The sequence below is a fragment of the Eriocheir sinensis genome, chromosome 66, assembly GCF_024679095.1.
Source record: "Eriocheir sinensis breed Jianghai 21 chromosome 66, ASM2467909v1, whole genome shotgun sequence".
In the NCBI taxonomy this organism is placed as follows: domain Eukaryota; kingdom Metazoa; phylum Arthropoda; class Malacostraca; order Decapoda; family Varunidae; genus Eriocheir; species Eriocheir sinensis.
The window spans coordinates 9,999,619-10,013,248 of record NC_066574.1 but is presented as its reverse complement, the minus strand read 5'-3'; the positions used below and the strand labels follow the sequence as shown (position 1 = coordinate 10,013,248).

Genomic DNA, 13,630 nt, shown 5'->3' with positions numbered 1-13,630 from the left:
TCATGACATGTGAATCCGTGAATGATGATACAATTGGAATAACAACTTCAATTACGTCTGTTTGTATTCTCGATATATTCGATGCATTGCTATATGTTTACTCTCTCTCTCTCTCTCTCTCTCTCTCTCTCTCTCTCTCTCTCTCTCTCTCCATCCAACCCCCACACCGACTCAAGAATTGTGTATTCGAATATTCTACAATGACTAAGATGAAAAAACATAGATTCTGCTGACAGTTAAAAAATCGTCATAATCAAATAGCCCATCCGTATTAGACATAAGACCCACTTGAACTGAATTTCCAGTGTGCCATATGCGTAAAAGAGAGCAGTGTGTCATATGCGAGAGAGAGAGAGAGAGAGAGAGAGAGAGAGAGAGAGAGAGAGAGAATCATGGGTGTACATAATAGCAGCAACCTGGTCATTTCGAACACTTTCCTGCGACCCTCCCGTTATGGTAACAATGCAGAGACAGCGGAAAAGATGAGGACGACAAAAAGAGAAAACGACAGACAGACAGATACAAAGATGAGACAAAAAGCATCACATAGCCTTCAAAATTATGCTCTCGTGTTAATACTGTTCTTCCTTACACACACACACACACACACTTTCAGGTCGTGCCGTGAATATATGCACTATTTAAACAGGAACAATATGAGCGTTTATCATCAGATCCTCGGGTTGGTGTGCAAGAAAAGAATAAATATCACCTAATTTCCATAAGAACATTCCAGGCAAGGTCTTTCTTTGACAATGTAAGGAACACACACACGCACAAGCACACGCACACACATTCTCCACCCTCATTGTACTACTACTTTCCTTCTCTCTCTCTCTCTCTCTCTCTCTCTCTCTCTCTCTCTCTCTCTCTCTCTCTCTCTCTCTCTCTCTCTCTCTCTTTCTCTCTCTCTCTCTCTCTCTCTCTCCATGGGATGGAAGACAATGGAACACAATTGCCGGTAACTTAAAATAGAATAAAAGGTTTGGAGATGATGATGACGATGATATTAGAGGAAGAAGAAGAGGAAGCAACAACAATCTCTCTCTCTCTCTCTCTCTCTCTCTCTCTCTCTCTCTCTCTCTCTCTCTCTCTCTCTCTCTCTCTCTCTCTCTGCCTGTGTCACTGTCTGTCTTAAAGACTTTATCTATTTCTGTTTGGCTTTCTCTGTCAGTTTGTCTTTCTATCTCTGTCTCTCTGTCTGTCTGTCTGTCTGTCTCTCTCTCTCTCTCTCTCTCTCTCTCTCTCTCTCTCTCTCTCTCTCTCTCTGTCTTTATCAATTTATGTCTGGCTTTCTCTGTCAGTTTTTCTTTCTATATGTCTGTCTGTCTGTGTCTTTCTTTTTCTGTCTCTCTCTCTCTCTCTCTCTCTCTCTCTCTCTCTCTCTCTCTCTCTCTCTCTCTCTCTCTCTTATAACCCAGATTCTAAATATCACGGCGGCGGCAGGTGTTGCGGAGGCGGGAGGGTGGGTGGCGCAAATTTCATGGTTCACCGTCGTAGGCTAAGTGGACGCGGTTGAGGGACTTACAATATTCCTCCACCGGATCTCCTGTTTTCTTTTTATTCTTTTCTTTTTTATATCATTTCCTTGGTTATTTACGTATACGAGAGGTGAATGTTTCCTTGATAGTTTTTTCTTTCTTTTCATTTTACGTGTTTTACTTTGGCTTTTATTACTTTTATGTTTGATCAGAAAGAAATATAAAGGATTCTTAAAGGCGACACCGGAATTTCAAAGGAATTACGTGTTTGTAGTTTTTAAATTTTTGCTTGTATTGCAACATTAACTGAATGCCTAAGGGAAAAATGGTCTCATCTATTTTTTTTCGACGGTAATCGTTTTGGTAAAGATTCGTTTTAGTACCGTGCCAATATATCATTATCTCCTTTAAGAAACATCACTATCTCTTCATATATCTTTTCTACAAATGAGATACTGGCACGGTACTAAAACGAATCTTAACCTTCGCTTTTTTATTCATAGATCAAAAAGCAATCTTCTAAGTGCTGATGACGGCATGGAGGGATTCTTTAATTTCAGTTTTAGAATAATTCAACTTTACCCGTAGAAGATTAAAGTTGTAACGTGCTAAAAATACTTCAGAAATTTTTACGAGTACAAACGCTCAGCAAGATAAATTCTGCCAGCATGCAGGAATTTAATTACTTCAGATAAAAGATAATTGTACTTTTCCTGTATTTACAGCTTCAGCCTGTAAACAATACTTCCTATACCGAGAGAAAGGTGAGAGTGTCAATATCCTCTCTTCGCGGATGACTTGCATTCCCTCAACAAAGCAACTGTGCGAAGCGGAAGGACAAACAAAGCCGTGAACCCAGCGTTACCAGATTGTCGTACTAGGCATACTTGTTTCGTCTGCTTGAGGCCCAAAACTGTCGAGCCTACACTGATAACGATATACATTTACAATTAGAGTTCAGATGGGTAATTATCGATGTTCTTCTGCAATTGTTATGGGTAAGAAACAGGAAAATACGATGTTCTGAATACGATAATCTGGTAACGCTGCGTGAACCGTTCCCGTATGGCGACAACGAGACGGAGAGAGATGAGCAAGTGTACAATGTGTTTGAATGAAGAATAAAAATAAGTGAGGATAAAATCAAAGTTGCGGGTTGGAAACATAGGGCTCAAAAGTCATGAAAAAAGAGACGGGTACCTCACGTATTCAAGAATGTTTATGAGTTTACCCGAGTTTAACATCACCCTTCGTGCGCCAGCCCCGTTACCCTCGACCTCTTAAGAGTAGCATATTCATATTTACCACAAAGAATCACACTTAACTGTACTTCATGCAGAATAGCGTTAGAATACTCAACTTGGAATACATAAACACAACAAAATTCTATGCAGTTTACTTCGTTATATTCATCTTGACTCGTAACAGACGGAACACAAACACCGAACAGTCAGAATAGTTTAGGATATTTACCCCGAATATTCTCCCATTTTCTTTCTTACTAGTCCGTGAAATTCGATGCTGGAGGGTTCGTTATCATACATCATCAAATCCAACACTCAAACGCAACATATTCGAAGTAATCTAAGATATTTACTCAATCTTCAACTTTTTTCCTGTAAGCAGTCCGTGAAATTCTGACTTGATCGTGAGAAAGAGAAAAGTTCGTAAAATTTGTGTCCATTTTTTAATTAACGAAACTCATAAAACAGTCGCAGTGGTTTAAGATACCTACCATTAACTATCGCCATCCCTCCTCTTACTTGCTTGTGAAATGCTACCTTGTCTTGTTTATGGTATCAAAACTGAATATTCACTACATCTTTCACCAGAAAAACTTGAACCACGTAAGATAATCGTTGGTTGGGTGAAACCGTAAATTGTCCCCTTTTCCTCCTCTTGTGTGAAATACTACCTCGATCTAAGTGGTATTATACGATAGTTACCCTGAATCGCCCCCTTTCCTCCTCTTACTTGTACGTGAAATGCTACCTTGATCGTGAGAAAAGAGCAGCGTAGTCGTGACGCCTTGTTGTGGCGGGGCGTCGGCGGCTTCATCATGCTGGAGACGAGGCCGGGGGAGAGGAGGCTGGCGGGGGCCGTGGATGCCGAGATGACCCGCCCTGGTGAGCCCCGTCTCTCCGACCCACTCCGAGATGGTGGCACGGTCACTCCCGATATGGCAAGATTCTTGGAAGGCTTTCGCACAGGGGAGTCAGAGATTCTTTGGTAGTTTTGGCTGGGTTTGGCTGGGCATGAGGCTCGTGGATGGGGTTTTGGATGCGTCTCCTTACTGCTGTGTTGGTGTGATGGGTCTGTAGCAGCGCCAGACCATCCGCCACCCGTCCCTGCCCCGCGTCCTACCTGCTGATTGGGAAGGGATAGTCGCCTAGGCGCCGCTGTTCGTGGGGAAGCTTGTGTCTGTTGTGTCTGCCTCGTCGGGGATGGATCTTTCCGTCGCGAGACTCGTCCATTCAAGAGCTGTGTCGTCGGCTGTGGCAATAAGGATTTCGTTCGTGGGGTAGCTTGTGTTTGCTTTGTCTGTCTCGCTGGGGAAGCACTTTTCTCATGGGAGATGCGTCTATTCAAGGTTTGTGGTGCCGGTTGTGGCTGAGAGGTGCGTCCATTCAGGTGCTGCGCCGGCTGTGGCTGGGTCTGTATAGTCTTGGTGACCACATGTCGCTGTGTTGTACCTTGGGGCGCCATGGTAATACGGGACACTTGACGAGGACGTTCCAGGCGGGACGGGGATATGTGACGAGGCGTGATGTCCTGAAACGACCGTTTCAAGGGCTTGGGAGGCTCGATGGAGGCACTGATGGAAGAGACGTGGCGCTGAGATGGAACATTACCAGACGACACACTCACAGCCATTTCTTGGGGCCACAACGACGGCTTCAGCAACACGTACTTGGTGGAGACGTGGCGAGGAGACGGGACGGGATGGTAGGAAGCGGAAGAGCGCGACAAACCGTTCTCTTGCCTCATCTGCTTCACGGACACTCTCGGAATGGTCCTCGTCAACAAGATACTTTTAGTGGAGACATGTTTCGGGGCTTCATCTGGCGTCCGGTTTCTCAGTGCTGCGCTTTTCATGTCCTTTGACGTTTGCTTTTTGAAGGATACATGTTTCACCTCCCCCAAAACCTGACTTTTAGACGCACCTGGAGACGCCCTGGCCCGGGGACGCTCTACAACGGAAACCTTCGATGAACCTGACACTACCCGAGGGAGGGAGGACGAGGACGACTTGAGGCTCGATTCTGTTGGTTCTCGAGGCCCTGATCCTCCTCTCCTGGCGCTGCCGTTGGTATCCAGCTCAAATGTAACGACTGTCCTTTGTTTGCGGCTCATTTTCTATTGGTTTTGGGTATTTATTTGCTTTTACGTACTTTGGGTTTACTTCGTCACATAGATTTGCTTTTGTTTTTAGTCAATTTTCTTTTATTTCATCATATTACTTATTGATTTTGCATGTCAATTAATTATCTTTTATGTTCCTTACAAATATGTTCTCTTATATATTGCAGATTGGTGTATTTTAGTTCTCTTTTTTCTTGTTGTGCAATCGCTTTCTTGTATTTTGGTTTATTTTCTCGGCCCACCAATTTACTTTTTATATACTTTCCCTACCGATTTTCCCTGGATTTCTTTTCCTTAGCGACGCATGTATTCTTCGTCATCACAACTGTTCTTACACGAGCACCACAACCACGTTATTCCTTTTTCTTTCCTCGAACCTTGGTGGTGATGACGGCGCTAGTTGTTTCTTTTCCTTATCGACATTTTCTTAAGCACCATAACAATATCCGTTTCTTATCCTCACACTTCCCTGGTGATCAAGACGGTTGTTGTTGTTGTTGTTGTTGTTAATGACAATTTCATGTCTTCAACGGCGCACTTTTTTGTTAGAAGCGGAGGTCGCTACTGACTCAGCTTCCACTTCGTGTCTTCTTGTTATGACTAACCCGAGTTTGAACGAATCGCGCAAAAAAATAGTGTAATTTCGATCGGTGCACCAGCACGTAAAAATCAAAAAGCACTAACAAAAAATAAATAACAATGACAACACGTCCACGGTTAATGTATCAAAAACAATATCACTTTTCAGAAAAAATATTTAAAAATGCACAAAAGAACACATCCAAGACTTGACAAATAAAAATAAACTCGACGGTGCAGAGAATATAAAAAAAAACATATATAAACCCATAAGCTCAAGGTCTTTTCGAACACACGCACGCATGCACTTTGAGGCCTCGCGAATATCAAGTCGAAGTTTCACGCGCCATTCCGTCTCGACCTCAACGAACGAAGCGTCACAGCATTTCACTGTTACTTGTTTACGGAGAACAAGGACGGTCACGTGACTCGACAAGGCGGGAGTGAGGAAGCGACTGTTTGGATCAAGGTGCAAGGAGAGGTGAGTACCGGAAGATGAGGAGGGCGCGGGGGAGAGGAGGGGGAGGAGGAGGAGGAGGAAGCTGCGACGAGAAGGAGATAAAGAGATAAGTGATGCTGAGGTTATTTGTGTGAGAGAATGGCATTTATCTGGGAGAAGAATAGAGAGAGGGAGGGAGGCGAGGCGTAGAGCGAGACATTAAGAACAGAGAGAGAGAGAGAGAGAGAGAGAGAGAGAGAGAGAGAGAGAGTAGCAGTACTGACAGTAAGAGTACAGATTTGAAACGTGTAGGAGGGAGCAAAAGAGAAACTGGAGTATAGGAGGAGGAGGAGAAGGAGGTGAAGACGCAAGAAGGGGAAGGTGAACCGCTGGGTCGAGTGGCTGCTCTCATACTGTCACCTGCGTCTGTCTGTACAGGTGCAACGTGATAGCCTTGCCCCCCACCCGTGACGCACCACCCCTCCCAACCCCACCAACCCACCCACTCACAAAACTCCCCCATCAATCTACACTATCACTACTACTACTACTACTACTACTACTACTACTATTACTTCCACTACTCCTAATCCCAGTCGAGTACATTTTTCCTTGACATCTCTTCACATCTCGCCTCCACCCACGCATCCACCCCACCCCTTCCTCCTAACCACCCTCCATTCGTCTCATAGCCGCAGCAATTACACCCCACTACTCCCCCTCCTCCTCCTCCTCTTGTTGCTCCTCCCCACCTAGCCTGCCTCCCTCTTTATACGCCCTCCCCTTTTCCTTTCAAGGTCTGCAAACATTTTTCCCTCTCTCTCTTAATTTGTGTGAACAGTTTTCCTGGCATATACACGGTTCACACTTGTTGCCGCTTACACACTTTGAATTTACTACTACTACTACTACTACTACTACTACTACTACTACTACTACTACTACTACTACTACTACTACTACTACTACTATTCTACGTTCTGTTCGTTTATTTTTCTCTCACGTCTCTCTCTTTCTCTTTCTTTCAAGGCTTTCAACTTTTTTTTCTCCCTTTTATGTTACGGTTTATCTTTTGTGTTCACACCTCACCTTATTTACTACTACTACTACTACTACTACTACTACTACTACTACTACTACCTAACTTAATAATAGCAACTGCTCTATCGCTCTCCCTCTTCCTCCACTCTCTCCACTCTTCATCAAGGCCTACAAGCTTTTTCTCTCTCTGTAAACGGTTCCACTTCTTGCGTTCATGCCTTGTCATTTCTATTGCTATATCTGCCACACTACACCAGCTCAATTTAACCTTAGTCTTCGCTACCTTTTAGTCTATCTTTACTCTCTTACTCTCTCTCTCTCTCTCTCTCTCTCTCTCTCTCTCTCTCAAGACCTACGTACAAGCTTTTTTCTCCCTTTCATGTAGCGTTCCACCTCTCGCTCTCACACCTGACCTTTCCTACGACTGCCTACCTTACTCCCTGCTTAGCCCCAGCCTGCACTACTCTCTAGTCTACCTCTTCTCCCTCTCCTCTCTCACTGGACCCCTAAGCTTCTTCTCTTCGTATACGGTTTCTCTTTGGGAGCCAGATTGTTCTAGTTCTTAAGATCTTCCTACCATTGTATTTCCATCCTTTCCGACTCCTCACTCGTTATTGAATCCAGTTTACTCTAGTTTGTTTTGTTTTTTCTCTCCTTGCATTCACTCTCAAGGTTCGCGTTTTGTATCCTCTTTGTTCTGCTTCCTTATATCACTCTCCTCACCTTTCTGTTCTTGCTTTACTGTTCCAGACTTCTCCTTCCATTCTGCTCGTTCCCTGCCCCGGCCTATTCGTCTTTCCTCCCTCTCCCTACGTTCTCCCTCTCCAGGCTTCTTCTTCTTCTTCTTCTCTCCATTCCTCGTTTTCTTGCTTTACTGTTCCAGACTTCTCCCTCCTCTCGTTCCTAGCCCCGGCCTATTCGTCTTCCCTCCCTCTCCCTCCCTTCTCCCTCTCCAGGCTCACATACCTCGTTTTCTGCAGTCCGTTCCATTTCAGACCACATTTTTACTTATTCTTTTTGTTTCTCTTACCTAACCTGTTGCTCTTATGCACGTATAGTTTTCTACCCTAGAGCGTGGGCGGGATGTGGGCGTGGGCGTGGGTTGGCTTGGCGGGGCGGTATTAGCTAAGTATACGTCTTGGTTCGCCGCTTTCTTCAGTAACACTGCTTCCTTGCTTCCCATGTTAATCACGTTTATCAACTTCCTCTGCATCCTGTTACGTTTTATCTGTTATGTTTTCATTTATCTTAGTTTATTTTCATTTCCAGTAGTGTGTGTGTGTGTGTGTGTGTGTGTGTGTGTGTGTGTGTGTGTGTGTGTGTGTGTGTGTGTGTGTGTTTACAGGATGACATTCGATTTCCTTTCTTATTTTCGTTTTTGTTCGAGTATTAATCAGTTTTTCATTCCCTCGCGATGTATCCGTTCTAATAATGTCATTTTCTCCCCTTTAGAATGTCCTTTATTATTCCTAAAGAAGCATGATAATGAAGAGCTGACGGTGGACTAACAATCTTCCTGCCTGCCAATGTCCATCTGTTTAATCGCTTTGCATTCCGGTATTTTTTTAATGTTGTTAGATTGTTTAACTCTCAGATTATTAGATTTGTTCATCTTGTTTCTCCATTAAACTCTGAAATAGCTTTTCCTTCTGGTTTATTTTTTCCCCCCCTCATACGACGTCACCTCTTTCAAGAAGGGAGTATCACATCACCTCTACAACTACGTCTGCCTCTTCTTGAACATCTACTTTTGTTTTACTAGCAGAAACAAGCATGTTGGAAACGCTTCATATTTTTTGCCTGGCTCTTGATCTACCTCCCGTAACCTCTCTAACCTCTTGAAGATTACGACTGTCAAAAAGCAAAATGAAAGGCTATTTGTGCATGGGTCTAGAGAGCGTCGGCCACAAGGAAAATTCCACAAAATCTATAATAATAAACTGGGTCGCCTCGCCTCGCCGTGCAGTCAGTCAGTCAGTTGTTACGCGGAGTCACGCATCACGCACGAACCCTCCATCATTAGGGGAGGGGCGGCGCGGAGTGGGAAGGAATCGTCTAATGCTCGCCTTCCATGCCACGCCTAAACGTAATGCAGAGAGCTCATGACACGCGCAGATGAGCAGCCACCCCGCGTAGGCACAGAAAAAAACAAGGAGTGTGTCAGGCCCAAGATCTAGTTATTTCTCAAGGACGAAGTTATGTCAAAATTATGTTCACGACTCATCACCACACGTTATATAGATTCACACAGTCACCACCACCATTATCACCACCATACACACCGCCATTACCGACACCATTATCACCATCACCACCACCACTACCACCATCACTATAACCACCACCACCACCGCCTTCACCCCCCCCCAACCCCCCCAAATCACCACATAGCAACAACGCGGTCCTTCTTACATGCGCGTGGCTGCCTTGTCGGATCAAACAAAGTCATTTCCACACGGCTTGACAGGCTTGTTTTCTGCTCCTTTCGTTTTCTTTGTGGAAGCAGCGCGTTGGAAGCCTTTCTCTCTGCCTTTCTTGTTTCCTTTTTGATCTGTCTCTCTTTTGCCATACGAAGGAGGAACCTCATTAGGGGAGAATACATATCATCACGAAGCGTAATACATCGACAGCGAGTTGATGGCATTTTTTTTTGTTCGGTTAATACATTTTTGTATCCATGTATTTGTCTATATTATATTAATTTATATATGGCTACATTTATTTGTTTGTTTGTTTGTTTGACTTCTAATGACCTGAACTCTCATCACAGGCATGATTTTGCATTTATGTATCTGTTTGACTATTCATTTATCAATCTATGTATCAGTCTTTCTCTTTCTCATCCACAGTGCGATAGACTTCCATCAGAGTAGGTTATTTTTTTTTGTATTCACGTATTTATCTATCTCTCTATTTATCTATCTATTTCTTTTCCCCGCCGCAGCGCTAAACTCCTCCGATCACTGTCAAGACAAACACAGGAAACGTGACACGCCATCCGTAAACCACGGGAAAATTCACGATCTGAGTGAGTCGTTGAGTTCGTTTGATGAGTGTGTGTCTGTCTCGCTTCAACACACACACACACACTATATATATATATATATATATATATATATATATATATATATATATATATATATATATATATATATATATATATATATATATATATATATATATCGTAGAGCTGACGAATGGAATGACTTACTAAATAAGATCGTGTGTGCTAAAAAGTATGAGAAAAGGAAGGATTAAACTCTGCAACGTGTTGAAATACGGGACATAACGAGCTTGGTTCAGCCCAATAAAGGCACACTTAGATAAGAATGAGAATGCATATTAATTTTCTATCTTCTCCTATATCCCATCTATCCTTACTTCGTTGTGTCGTAGGTGTGTCGGGGTCATATACATTGAGGCCATATAGTATTGGTACTTTTCCAACGTTTCCTACTGCATTGTGTTTAATACTAATGATCGGAGGTAAAAACATACACAGGAAATGCATATAGTACACAGTTATCATGAAACATAATAACACATATGAAGCTAATGGGTAGTTTTTGTAGTGATCCTAACTATTTAAACTTGGTTATCATAGCATGCAAGAAACACACTGATAAACAAAGTATTAGACAATCAACGAATGTTTTTTTTTTCAATATATAAATAATGCACTCACTACAAGAAAATGAAGTAAAAAGTAACTGCAATATTAATAAAACAATCGGTATTGCTAATTGTCAAACATAATGGTATTTAAAGTATATTAAAATAACATTAAAAACAAACACACAAGCAGGCAATAATATTAATGAAAAAAATAGTAACCTGATTTAAAAAGATCACCTCTGACACCCAGACATGAAAGAAAAACTAAACGAGACCAGAACTAAAAAACAACATTCATTCAACTAAAACAAAATCAAACCACCAATGCACCAAAACAAACACGAAAACTACAAGAAAAGTACGACAAAAATACAAGAAAAACACACTGCAACAAAACAAAACTTGCTGCAACTAAAAAAAAAAACACCAGCGCCACCGTCGCCACCACCACCACCACCAGTAAAGTCCTCTTCGTATGGCAGTGGTAATGGGCGGCAGTGGGCGGTAAATGGGCGGGCGGTAAATGGGCGGGCGAGCGTGCAGGAGCAAAATTAAACTTGTGTAGGAGACACAGGAGGGACATATAGAAGGAAAGGGAGAGAGAGTTTGGAAGGAGAAGCATGCAAGTCTCTCTATCACTCCACTCTTCCCTCCTCCACTTCTTCCTTCCTTCTTCTCCTCTCTCACCTGCGGAGGAAGACTCGGAGGGGAGAGAAAGGTGATCAGGAGACGCCCTTCACTCCACTCGAATCTTGCTGACTGCGACGAAGAGGACCCACTGCTTTCCTCCTCTTCCTCCACCTCTTCCTCTTCCTTCCTCTTCCTCCTCTCCTCCTCCTCCTGCTGCTTCCAGATCTCGACTTGCTTCCTCCACTCTTCCTCCTGCTGGCGTCTTGTGGCTTCCTCCTCTGCCTTCCTCCTCTGCTCCTCTTCTTCTCGCTCTCTCTTCCGCCTCTTGGACACCTCCCTCAGCCACTCCAGCTCCTGCTTCTCGCTGCTGAAGGTGGCCAGCGTGCAAACAAGACCAGAAACCATGTAGACAACGATAAACAGACCAAACAAGACCAGAGACCGTAAGAAGAGGAGAAAATTTGCAGAAAAGACCAAAAACCGACCCGTAAGACCTTAGAGAGAGAGAGAGAGAGAGAGAGAGAGAGAGAGAGAGAGAGAGAGAGAGAGAGAGAGAGAGAGAGAGAGAAGAACGCCATATCTCTCACCTACTCTTACTTGCGTTGACCGTCACTTTAAAACAGCAGGGGGAGGGAGTGGGAGGGGGCAGGCCCACTCGAGGGGGAGGAAGGGGGGGAGGGGACTGATAAGAAGAGAGAGAGGGAGGGGGAGGAGGAGGGCGGGAGGGAGAGGTAAAGGAATGAGAGTGAGAGTGATTTCTGCGTAAGGAGGGGGAGGGACAGGGGCGAGGGAGACGGGAGGGAGAGGGGAGAGGGCGGGAGGGGAGAGAAAGGGGAGAGGAAGAGGGAGGATTGTGAGTATGAGGGGAACGGGAAGAGGAGACGGAATGAGACGATGTTTGAGGAGAAATAAGAGAACGAGAGAAGGAGGAAGAGGGAGGAGGAGGAAGAGGGAAAGGAGAAGGACGGGAGGAGGAGGAGGAAGGAGGGGGACGAGGAAGAGGAACAGGACGGGAGGATGAGGAAGAGGTTGTACGGAGGCGGGAAGGTTGAGGAGGACGAGAAGAGGAAGAGGAGGAGGAAGGAGGAGGAGGCCGAGGAAGAGAAGGCGGACGGGAGGAGGAGGAGGAGGAGGAAGAATGAGACAGTGGAGGCCGAGGGAGAGGAGACGGGCGGGAGGAGGAGGAGGAGGAGGAAGAAGGAGGCAGAGGAAGAGGGGAAGGACGGGAGGAGGTCGAGGAGGAAGACTGAGGAGGACGAGAAGACGAGGAGGAAGAAGAAGGAAGAGAAGGACGAGGACGAGAAGAAGAGGAGGAGGAAGAGGCGGAACGAAAACGGAGAGAACGAGAAATGCTTGAAGGATGAGGAGGAGGACGGTAGGGAGAGGAGGGAGGGGGGCGGGGAGATGGGCGGGAGGGGTGGAGGGGGGTCAGGTCACCGGGATCACAGCGTCGGGAGGTCAGCCATGAGGAGGCAGCGAGGTCATCCAGCAAGAGATGACCTGAGGAGACTTTGACCACCATCTCCGGGGGTCATGTGTGTGTGTGTGTGTGTGTGTGTGTGTGTGTGTGTGTGTGTGTGTGTGTGTGTGTGTGTGTGTGTGTGTGTGAAATTAATTGAAATGTATGAAAGAAATATGAAAGTAAAAGGGTAAATATATAAACAAAAGTAAATCGTATGAATTAAGCGATTAAGTAATTGTGTTTGGGTCTTCCTTTTCGTTTGTGATGTCAAGGTAAGTTTTAAATACCTGTCAGAGCAAGGTAATTAAGAGTAAATTGAATTATTACTGGGTTTGCGTGACCTTCCATGTGTGTGTGTGTGTGTGTGTGTGTGTGTGTGTGTGTGTGTGTGTGTGTGTGTGTATGCAGTGGTAGTAGTAGTAGTAGTAGTAGTAGTAGTAGTAGTAGTAGTAGTAGTAGTAGTAGCAGTAGGTGTAGTAATAGTAGTAGTAGTAATAGTAGTAGTAGTAGTAGTAGTAGTGTTACGACTACATGTGTATATGAAGGGTTGACAGTGTGTTATCTGCAGCCTTGTATGATATAAGAATGAATAGGATCATGGTGTATACTGTATTACGTAGTGTGTGTGTGTGTGTGTGTGTGTGTGTGTGTGTGTGTGTGTGTGTGTGTGTGTGTGCGTGAGTGTGGGGAATCGATCAGTGTGAGGAATGAGGATTGAGGGGAGGACGAGCAAGGAGGAACAGGAAGGAAGGAAGGAGGGGCCTGAAGGGAGGGCTATACGGAGGGACGGGACGGAGCAGCAGCAGCAACAGACACCCTCACTTGACCAACGCCACGAAGGCACTGACGAGGGAAACCTGATTAGAGGTGGACCAGTGATTGCCTGACGACCACCACCACCACAACCACTACCACCTCAACCTGCGCCGTCTTGACCTCCTCTCCTACATCTTCTTCTCCTTATTCTCCTCCTTTAGCTATAAGAGTAGAGAGTAATAAGTACGAGTAGAGAAGTTAAAA

At 44.6% G+C, this 13,630-nt stretch overlaps 1 protein-coding gene across 20 annotated transcripts in view; it reads right to left on the bottom strand.

Annotated features, from left to right (window-relative positions):
* Positions 1–13,630, bottom strand: part of LOC126987850 (uncharacterized) — a 122,452-nt gene that overhangs the window by 95,330 nt on the left and 13,492 nt on the right. The window lies entirely within an intron of this gene.